Source organism: Condylostylus longicornis, unplaced genomic scaffold, assembly GCF_029603195.1.
Source record: "Condylostylus longicornis isolate FDR11 unplaced genomic scaffold, ASM2960319v2 ptg000018l, whole genome shotgun sequence".
NCBI lineage: Eukaryota > Metazoa > Arthropoda > Insecta > Diptera > Dolichopodidae > Condylostylus > Condylostylus longicornis.
In genome coordinates, this window is record NW_026577987.1 from 7116315 (window position 1) to 7128400 (window position 12086).

The 12086-nt window shown below is 24.3% G+C and overlaps 1 protein-coding gene across 3 annotated transcripts in view; it reads right to left on the reverse strand.

Annotated features, from left to right (window-relative positions):
* Positions 1-7457, reverse strand: part of LOC129606507 (protein argonaute-2) — a 35752-nt gene extending 28295 nt beyond the window's left edge. For 2 of the 3 annotated variants that reach the window (XM_055516850.1, XM_055516848.1), the window contains exon 1: positions 7290-7457. The gene's annotated coding sequence lies outside the window, so the exon portion shown is untranslated. The remainder of the gene's footprint in view (positions 1-7289) is intronic. The other variant, XM_055516851.1, reaches the window with a different exon arrangement.
* Positions 7458-12086: the final 4629 nt, after the last annotated feature.

Consider the following 12086-nt stretch of genomic DNA (forward strand, 5'->3'; position numbering starts at 1 on the left):
TGTAACAACGCAGTATTACCACAATTCTGAAGTCAGGGAATATTATTATGTAATTCATATGTATAACAAACTTGCAATGTTTTTAATTTTTTTTTGTTTATTGTGTTTTAAATGCGTTTTCTCTTTAATTGATTTAACATTTTAAAAATTCAGGCGACGCATTTATCCGAGAATGATAGTATATCCTTTTAAATTTCAAAAACATTATAAATAATATTGTCTGTTGTTCTATATTGTATCGAAAGCTTTACAAAACCACACTTTTCAAATTATAAATATGTAGTATATAGTTATTGCAATGCAGAACAAAATTTGAAAAACTTTCTTTAGCGATATTGTGCAACACGTGTATTAGATTTTGTGATATAATTCGTAGGCATACAAGCATTGATCGACAATAAATGTCAAACAGAAAAACTGAGCTGAAATCCCCATTTTTGAAAAGGATTATCACAGTGTAATTTTCTCAAACGATAATTAAACTGTCATTTTTCGATAATTAATTTTGTCATTTTTTCATCGATAATTATTGAACACTTTGAAAAAACATTTGACAAAAATGGTTCAATACATACATTCATGTGTGTGTATCTATTAAGTTTTGCTTTGCTATACTTAAATTAATAATTTGAGCTTACAAAGCAATACTTTTCACATTTTTTTTCACCGGGAAGAAAATTTTTACCAAGTTGTACCATAATACACTTCGTAGCCCTTTACTAACCATGCAGTTTCGTTAGGTAATAGTGACTCTATGTAAATTTGTGCTTTATAGTATATCAAAATACAATTCAGAAGTGCGAGACTTTTCACATTTTTTTATTTGTTTTTAAATAAATTTATGTATTTATGTGCATATGTGCATAATTTTTCAATAAAAATACACAAACATTACAAAGCTAATAATAAATAAATGCATATATATGTGCGTAATAATCTATACATATATATTTTTAATTATCCCGTTACAGAAAAACAATATCTCGGATGAACTGCAGTAAAGATATGTTAATAATTGTACATTTTCTATGAGAACATTTATGAAAATATATTTCTCTATTCTGTATATTATGTGAAAGGGAATGCATACATAAGTACGTACGTATGTATGCATGTACATACATATTATGTACTTTTCATGGCTGTTTTTTTCATATATACATACATACATACATCTCAGCTGCGTAATAAAAACTTGAAGTACCAAATTCATGCATATGCACATATTTACTTACATAAAAAGGTGGTTAGAATGCTAGACTTGAAATAACAAATAAAATCAGTTGGCAAGAAAACTATCTTTTAAGGAAAACAGAATCTACTTTTTAAGAAATTAGGTTGAGTTTCTATACACATATAAGTATGTACATATGATATACATAGATATGAATATATTATATATTATTCTGCGTTTACATAAACTGAACATACAACAGAATGAAACGAGAATAAGTGGAAAGCAGCAGCATAATAAAAAGAAAATGTTTTAATGTTTACATTTTTTGGAAGAATTGTGTTTTTCTCTTATAAAAAGTGAAAACAAGAAATTGTTGAATTGATTTTAATTTTTTGAATTGGTTGGGGTTAAAAAACGAAAATGCATGCATATATGTATGTATGTATCTAATTTATGTACATATGTTTCTATTTACATACATACATGTATGTACTTTATATGTAATTATACGCAATTATTCAGATATGCATGAATATTTATTGTAACATTTTTTTCATTTAAACGTACACATGCATGAACAAAAATAAGTTTTTAAAATATGAATGTAAGTATGTATCGTTTGTGGTTATTTGATATTATTTATTAATAATTTATTAATGAGAAATAAATAAATGTGTAATAATTTGTACATATGTACATACATAAGTATAAACAAAATTAATAGAATCAAGATAACTTTTTCGAACTTTTTTTTTTGAACTGTAAAAATTTTTCATTAAAGCCCTAATTAATAGGGAAATACTGATCTATAATTTTGTTTTTTCTATCGTCAGTAATTTACTTATAATAATTGAAAACTATCATTACAATATAAACGTTTAGATTTGAGATTGTTTATTACTAAATTCATTTGCCAAAATCTTGAATTAATCTGAATATATGTATACAATATGTATATAATATGTTATATGTATATATAATTTTGATCACACATTTTTATTGAGTTCATCTGAACGTAAATTCTACATATGTATATTAAATTTAACTGAACGATTACAATAAAATATGTGAAAATTATCGGAAAGTCACTCAACTATTATCTCATTCTTGTTATATTTCGTGTTCTGGTAATGTTTTTAAAATATGTGATATACATACGCATATACATACATATGTTTTTCCGTTTTTCTAAATGCATGTGAATATAAAATGTATACGTACATATGTATTTTTTTTTCCATTTTTTCTTATAACAAATTCATAAAAAAATACCACAAGATTGCAGGCCTATGTGATTTGAATTAGAATAAAATAAAATTTTTGTTTTAAATAAAAACAAAATAACAATGTTTACAGTAATCATACACCCTACATTTGGAGTGACAGTAACTACATTCTTCATTCGGAGAGACAGTTGATGGGTGTAGTTGCTTGAGTAACAATTTGAAACAATAATATCCCGGACTCCTTGTCTTCATTTTAATAAATTGGTTGATAATATCTCTATATATGAGCTAAATTGTTAATTTGGCCTGTAGTAAAAGTCCTTTGCTAACATCTGATTTCTTCAAAAGGTTAAGTAGCTTGTATTGTCAGGCGGAACTTATAAAAAATTTCGGAAAAATTCGCTGATTATTTTCTATAAAAATAATCAAAAAAGTAAACTTGATAATAAATATCCAGTTTCAGAGGATAGGAAACAGGGAGTTTCAGGTCTACATAGACAGACTAACAAACCGGCAATCAGATTGACAGACAGATATCTCTCTAAACATTATCTATAATATACTCGGCATGTGAAATTTTTTGTCATCCCATAACCTTCTTTTGGAATGCTGTCGGTAAAGAGTTAATATAAAACTTATTATCATAGGTTCATAATGTTCGATTTTAAATAAGTACTAACAAAAATAAAAAAATAATTAAATATCAGTAATCTTAAATATTTAATATACAGCAAAATTATGGCAACCCTACTTAATTAAAAACCAATAACGCAAAGAACTGTTGTATGGCTATATTAGATATATCATGCGCCAGCCATTTATTCTGAGTTGCAGGGCAAGAGTGAAAAAAAAAATTAGTTCTTACTTGAAAAAGTTAGTGATCGCAGCCACAAATTATTAAATTCAAAATTGTAAGAAACTATCCATGGTCCTTCTTTTCTTCTCAAACCCCTTGACTTATAACTTTAACATAAATACACCTCAAAGTTTTAAAAAATCCAAGTTTGTCAATACACTATTCAAACCAAAAACAACTTGTAAGTTCCATAAATACAGAAACGTCATCATAAAAAGTTAAAAACAAATATCGGTCAATTGAACCGGCCATTTAACCGTTATTACCACTAATTTTCGCAGCAATTTTACTCCGACATATTAACTGAAACGCATGCCAAGTTTTTAGCAGAATGAATTATATAGGCACTAATATTTTATTTTTCTGAAAATTTGTCCCCACCTGAGTTACTAGTACTCAAAATTTGCAAAATGTTAACTAAGTATTTACAACCTGTTTTTTCGATACTACAAAATCTATTAAATTGCTGTGAAAGACATAATAGTGACCATCCTCTTGTTCAGAAAAATTAATTTGCAATATTAAGATTTATTTTAGCATAAATTTTTCGAAAATTATTTAATAGTTTCTCCTAAATTTATGCAAACTTATGTATATTGTAGTGAGGTACTATATATGAAATTATAGTTTTTATTACTTAGGCATAGTGCTGCCAAATAGATTATTCCAAATATCTTAGTTATTTCAAAATAATATCTTCATTTTGAAGATTCGATAAAAGAGAAAATCTTAACGAACCCTTTGTGATCTTCAATTGAAGTTCAAGTGAAAAACGTAGGAAACCAAAATATCAAGATCTCAATTCGATCAAATCAGATATTAAAAAGAAAAATTAATAACATGCACATATGATGTCATAAGCAGTAAGCGCATTTAGTTAATGCGTCAAATCGATTAATATAAAATTATTAACTGCAGCGGAAAATATCAAAATTTTTCTATCATGGTTGCAGCGTTACCATGCGTTGCCTATCAAATTGATTTTTGTAGTCAAAATATTTTTTGTTTGTGAACTTTAGAAACATGTAAAAAATTGAAAAAAATTCCAAATACGAAAAACTTCTTCAGTAGCATTAAAAAACCTTAACTTTGAAGATATTTTTTTTTAAATTTTAAAAATTTTTTAAAAAAAAAATTATTTTGACGTTTTACATATTGTTTATGTATGTATGACCAAAAACATTCATTTTGAAGTTAAATTCTCACTTTTGGTAGTACTGCGAAGGAAACACTTGCAAAGCAGAATTTCATTTCTAACTTTCTCAAGTGTCCTACCTCTATATTAAAACTTCAAAATATGTATGTACATATGCAAATAAGCACAGGTACGTTTTAGTTATTTATAATTTGTGTTAAGTATATATAGGAATGTATGTATGCATGTACATAAATATGTAAGTAAATGATGTATGTATGAAAATTTATTTTCGCTGCATTTATTATTATTTGACACGTCAATACTAACACATCCTTATTTTAACAATATAGGTACTTAAGTTAGTATTTTGTGTTAAACGAAAATGAAAAATTTGATTATCGAAATTTTTATCAAAACACATACTTATATGTATGTATATATGCTTATATTAATCTATAAACATTTTAAATTTTGTATGTGTGTAACAAAGAAAATTACAGAACGTTACCTGCCAATTCAAAAAAGTTGCATAGAGAGTTGAATTTCCTGTTTTATTAAAAATTGTGTTTTATTTTTTTTTTACTTCTTCTGATAACTTTAATAATAAAAATAGTTACGCACAAAATTTAAAACAAAAATAAAAAAAATTATTATTGAAGTCAAAGGAAAAACTTTTTTTTGTTAAAGGAAATGAAAATTGCACTTTTACAAAATAAATGTTAAAATTTGTTTCTTTTGCTGATATTGGAATTGAAGTCACCTTGTTTTTGAATTTAAGTCCCTTCTTTTGTTTTATTTTTTTTTCCGCTTTCACCTTTTGTAACAAAAATGTTTGGACTAAACTTTACACAAATGTATGTACGTATGTATGAACTTAAAAATTTTGCAAAATCTTAATGCACCATTTTAAGTTTTTTTAAGTTTCCTTTTATCTACGTAGTAGACGTTCACATATTATTTATTTAATGGACATAAATACATATTTATAATACTTATCTGCGTAAAAATTAATTGAATAATTTTTAATTGAGTACCTATGCAAATTGCTTGTACACGATAACTTAGTAAATGATCCAAAATATAAGTTTGTAAACAAATTCTTAACTAGATTTACATATTAGTTATGTATGTATCTACTTGATACATTATGTATGATCTTATGTTTGTTTTGGATTTTAATTTTCACATTTTAAAAAACACTTAAAAAACAACATTTAAATTAATTTTTTTTTAATTATACATATTTTATGAATCTTATAAACAAAATTTATCATTTCAAATAATATTATAAGTATATAAAATAAAACCGCAATTTTTAAAAATTTTCGTTTTAATTCAATTCAATTTTTGGTTTTAATCCTTTTGTTGTTAAAAACAATTAATCCATCAGGTATTAAGGGGCAGTTAGCTGAGTACAACATCAAACTCTACTTTACAGCATTACATAATAACTTAAAGATTTTATTTTATTTAAGCCGGTTTACAATATAAATTTAGTAGATGGGGGAGTAGGTACCTATGTATACTAAAAAATTGATAAATTTGTTTTGTTCAAACATAGTACCTATATGCATACAGAATTTGTAAAATTTAACTAATTGTACATCTATACATACATATATAGATATCTAATAAAAATTATTTATTTTGTATAACATACATACATACATAAGTATTTTAACAATAAATTTAAATAGAATTATTATTTAACCAATATTTTAATTTATTTACATATTAATTACATTTATACACATAAGCACATGTCATATACTTATTATATATTTATATAATATGTATACATTATATATTTATGCCCATTTTATTTTCAGCAAATAACTCAATAATATATGTGCATATTACATGTTCGGTAGAATAAAATTCGGCTTTCAAATATGCGCCTACACGTTATAAAAATGAAAAACAAGTGTATACTTAATGTAAGAATGTATGGAGGGACATAATATTTACATTTTTTTGGCACATACATATATAAGTTTTTATATAACAATATTTAATTGACAGTAATAGATAACAATAACAGTAATTTCCTTTTTTTTTGATAATTATGTTAAATTTTTGTTGTGTAACTAAATAGAACTTTAAAATTTTAGAATTAATTTGTTTTATTGGCGTATACGTATGTATGTACACAAATATTATGTATACAAACAATGGGAATCTGCCTACATAAACCATGCACACAGGACAACATTTTATTTATATTCCAGTATTATTCCAGTATTTTTTAATACATATTGTTAACCATAATATAATGATGTTCGTATGTAATATTATTAACATGCATTCATACTTGTTGTAATACAAAAAATTTTTAATGAATAAAATATTTACTTACATTTTTTTGAGTTAAAAATTTATATATCATGTTTGTATACCCATGCATATACAAACATACATACTATGTATGTAGAACTTTAATTGAAAGTATAATCATAAATATACGCAAGTATGTATGTTAGTAGATATATGTACCTATATACATACAAATATGCATAATATTTCATTTTAATTAAACACAATAGTTATACAAGAATTCATGAATTATTTTGTAGATAGCTAATCAATCAGTAATCACATATTTTTAATAATATTACTTATAATTGATAAGTAATTTTAATTTATATTTATAATTATAACTATATGTGGACATTATGTACTATGCAAAAATGAAAACATATTTACAAATCTCTATCCAGCAAGAATTTAAATTTTAAAAGCAACGTATAAATATAAATACATACATATGCACATTCATCCGACTTCAAATCAAATGCACATTACACAAAACTGAGATATGTATGTATAAATGTACATTAATAATGTAAATATTTGCTTAAATTAAATTTAGTTAATCCATAAACACTAATATACCTGGTAGATGTAAATAAGTAGTACATATACTTAATAGTTATACAATTTGTGTATATCGTAAATTTACATCCATATTTTTATTTTATGTAAGGTACATTTACACGTAAAAATTTTATTTAAGTAGGTAGATATAGGTACATCGGTAGGTACCCCTTTTACTGTTTTGGATAAATTATTGTTTATAATAATATTTTAATAAAGTTTTCTAATTTTAATTTTTTATATTTTAAATTCCAACTTTTGTATTATCTTTTTATGTTATATTGTATTAAAATTTTCTCATTGTATATGTATGTATATTATATGCTAGTACCTATTATCGGTAACAATACTTTTGTGATAACAGTATTTTTTAAGAATATTGATTACAATTCTTTGAAATCATTATCCGATTCTTAAGTTCAATGCAATGGAAATAAAAATATATGAAATTTTTTTTATTTAAAACCAAATAAAAAATTTTAAACACTCAAAATTATTGTACCTGTTATATACACACATATGTATAAGTACATTTTTGTCTTTATTTTTTAAAATTTGTAATTTCATCATAATCGGTAGTAAAGGTACTGCTTTGCATTTACATACTTACATATGTATAATTTGTTTTTTTTTTTTTTTCTTAAAGCAAACAATTAATTACATGAAAGTTAATTTAAAAATTATTTAAAATATAAGTTTACATATTTATTTTATTAAATTAGCATTTCTGTTATATTTAACTATTTCAATTTATTCATTTAAGATTTTTTTTTTAATTATATCAGATAAAAAAATATATTTTCATCTTTTTTAACTTTCATATAGAAAAAAAAAACACTTTCTTTGCATTACATTTCATACACACAGCCTTTTGACGATGAAATTTTAACTACGCAAAAGGCCGATTTGAATATTTCTCATATGTGTGGTAGAAATGAAAACAAAAATATAGAAACAATAACAATAAAAAGCAAAAAAAAACTATAAAGAAAAAGTGAACCACTATAGAATATAATGAATATCTGTATATTATTAACATATGTATACATGCATATAAGTTAGTAAATATATACTTATAACTTTGTAACAGTATTAATAAATACATTCATGCGCATCTATAAAATGTTATAAACAAATCTATAGATACATTATATAAAATTGAAGTATATACATATTTACAATCTAAATTTACATTTCGGAACTGTCTAAAAATTACATATGGATGTTTGAAAAATATAAAAATATATATGTACATAATTATTTACAATGTTTTTAAATTAATGAGCAACAGAAAATTGGTGTGTGTGCATATAAATAAGTTCGTACGCAGCCATGTACATAATATGTTTGTGTGCGAATACATATAGTTTTACATACATATATGATTTCTATATTCTGACATAAAAATAAATAATAATCATCAAAACAGATCAAAAAAAAAAAACCAAAAAATAAGCAATTTTGTTTTATTTTTAAATTTTATATTTTTCATACGTACGCACACAACAATAACAATTTTTTGTAGCAAAAAAAAAATTTTAAACCATCCTGCCGCTTTTATAATGAAAGCAAATCTATATAATATACACACATATACATATATTTATATGCATCCATATATATATGCTTTTACTTTATTTACAAATTATATTGCATGTTTTTCTGTGTTTTTTGCCTTATATCTATAGATAAAATTTTATTTATATAAGTATAAAGTATTTCAAAATACATACATATGTATGTAAGTATATGTGTACGTAAATTATACAAATAATACACATTTATTCCATAAAATTAGTATGTGTTTTTTCGGTTTTAATTTTGTTACACAATGTACAAACATCTTTATGTTTCCATACAAATGATATGATATGGGATGTACTTACGTGTATTGTATATATGGAAATAAATAAACAACTTTGAGTGATTTCGGAGAAGAAATTATGAGTTTTGTTATGTGAAATTTATATATGTACATAGCTATATATATTTATGAATGTTTGTATATGTAGGTATAGATAAGTGAGTATAAATTAAATTATCTCGACTTAACAAAATCATTGCCTGGACAATAGTTTTTACTTTGGCTTATGTATTTATATATGTACATTCATACATACATATGCATTAAAGCAGCTCAAAAAAATTTTAATTATGAATCACAAAAACAAAATTTTACCGAATTATTTGAAGTTAACAATAATTCTAATAAGTCTCATAAGTCAAAGTAATAGAAAAATTTGGCATTCTCAGAAATTTGTGTTTTATTTGTTAAAACGTATCTTCATTCCCATTAGAAGAACATAATACTAATTGCAATTGGTTTGATTTTCTCTCCATTTTCCTTTGTGTCCAGACTAGATTTTTTGTTTTGATTTTTGGCAAAATGAACATGTTGGTCAAAATACGTTAACAACATTGTTTCGTTACCTCTTGGTTTAAATATGTAAGGAAATATCGTACCGCGTATATTTTTTTAGTATACATACATACATATATGTATGTATGTATGGATGTAGGCACATAAGTATGTGCATATCGTATGTACAATATTTTGTGAGTGATTTAAAAACATAAATTATGCTTTGTTTAAATATGTACATACATATGTATGTACATATACATATATGCATGTACACTAAGTCCTCGAGATACGACATTTTTGGTTCCAGAAATTTATGTCGTAACTCGAATTGTCGTTTGAGGAGGAAAAAAAATGTATTGAAACAAAAAGTGAATTAGACAAACTATGTTATAAAATAATTTACCTTTTTTTTTACAAAAAGGTAACAAAGTTTGAAAAAAAAACAACAATATATAATAACAAAATCAAAAAAATTCAATGATGTAACAAAAATAAATAAAATAAAATCTAAATAAGTTGATATTTTATCACTTCAATTCGTATTCTTAACTACTAACTAGAATTTTTAACTAGAAAGAGTTCATTGTTGAAGTATGTGCTTTGGTCTCGTCTTATAACTAAATTCGGTATAGATTTTTATTCAAAAAACAGTAAAATCTGTCAAAAAAACAATTTTTTTTTTAAATTTTCAAAGTCGTATTAGGAACAATGTCGTAAGCCGAATAAAAATGATCCAAATTTATATCATGTCGTAACTCGAAATGTCGTATTAGAAGATGTCGTATCTCGAGGACTTAGTGTAAATATAAAGTGTACATATTAATTATATGGGTTTTGTAAAATAAGCATGTCAAAACTTGACTTGGATACTACAAACAAAATCTTGCAAAAAATTGTGGTCATATTATCAAATTTTCAGCTGATTGAATTTTGATGTATATAATACATATATACTCGTATGTGCTTATGTATCAATGTATGCATGGTTGTGTGTTTTTGGTTAATACCGTTAGCTCTCTTCTTAATTTCCTTCGGAAAAAAAGACCATAATGTGAAGTTTAATTAAAATAATGAACTATGTATAAACATAACTCGAAAAATATCAACTTTTTTAAAACCTGTCCTATTTCGATTTCATAAAAAAAATTTTAACAGGAAAGCAGAAGAAAAATTTCATAAATTTACGTACTTTAGATATGTAATGAGTTTCTTATTAAATATTCTTTTAATGTCCATACCCACTAATTTTTTAGCTGTTATAGCCATGAGCGAAAAACATATATATTTACATGTCTCGTATATATGTATGTATGTGTATAAAAGTATTACTTTTAGTATAGATACATATGTATGTGCTCACGTTCATGTAGACAATTTTCAAAAACCGTCAGAAACTAGTCTAAAATCTACAATTTAATCTAAGATGAAATTTGATGCTCATCAGCTGATCATGATAATTTTTTTCCTATGGCATACTTTTATGTATACGACAAAATCTTTAAAGAAGGTAAACCATAAGAATTTTTTCTCCAAAAATTTGTTGTATTTGAATAAAAATTTTGATTTTTCTTAATAAAAAAATAGTTCTTAAAAATGTTCAACAGTGCCCGCCTTGCTTGCTTTTTATTACGATTTTCGTATTCGGGAAAACTGTAATGCAATACTAATTAACTTAAATGATACTACCTTGCCATTTCGGCAAATACGAAAATCGAATTATATAGTAATTCTCCTTATATAGTAAAAAATTTATTTTTCTGAAATTAGAATGCTTAAATATGGTTGAACTTTTTGAACCTTTTATTGGCTTTACAATGGAAGTTAAAAGCAAAAACATGTCAAAATTCATAAAGATTCCTAAGACACCGTTTACAAATCAAGCAAAGTTTCACGATTAAATTTGACAACTATGATATTGGATTAAAAATTTTATTTTTTCATACATACATACATATCAGTATTATTTGATCAAATCTGGTGTCAAATGCACTTTTTTTGTCTATATAGAAGTACATATATATGTACATATATCTATAATGTATAGTAAAGCAAGAGTGATTTATATGAAAAATAAAAATAAGTGAAAAAAAAAATAATTTAAGAAAAAGCAAATATTTTAAAAGCAAATATTCAAAGGAACAATAATGACCAACGCAAAAACGAGTGAGTTAAAATTAAAAACATATAGTTTTTATCGAATTTATTTCTAGATATAGCGTACATATACATATACATTATGGTCAATATATTGTCGCCCACTAGTAATGTTTTTAAACCATTTTCAACAGCTTTAAATTATATCAGACATCCATTAGCTTAGATCAAGCATTTAGCATATCGCTAATAGACGCAATTAAAACATCATTTAGTCGTAACTAAGCAACTATCAGTTACCAAGCAACAGCATCATCATTTATAAAGATTAATAACATAGACCACCAGACACGCAC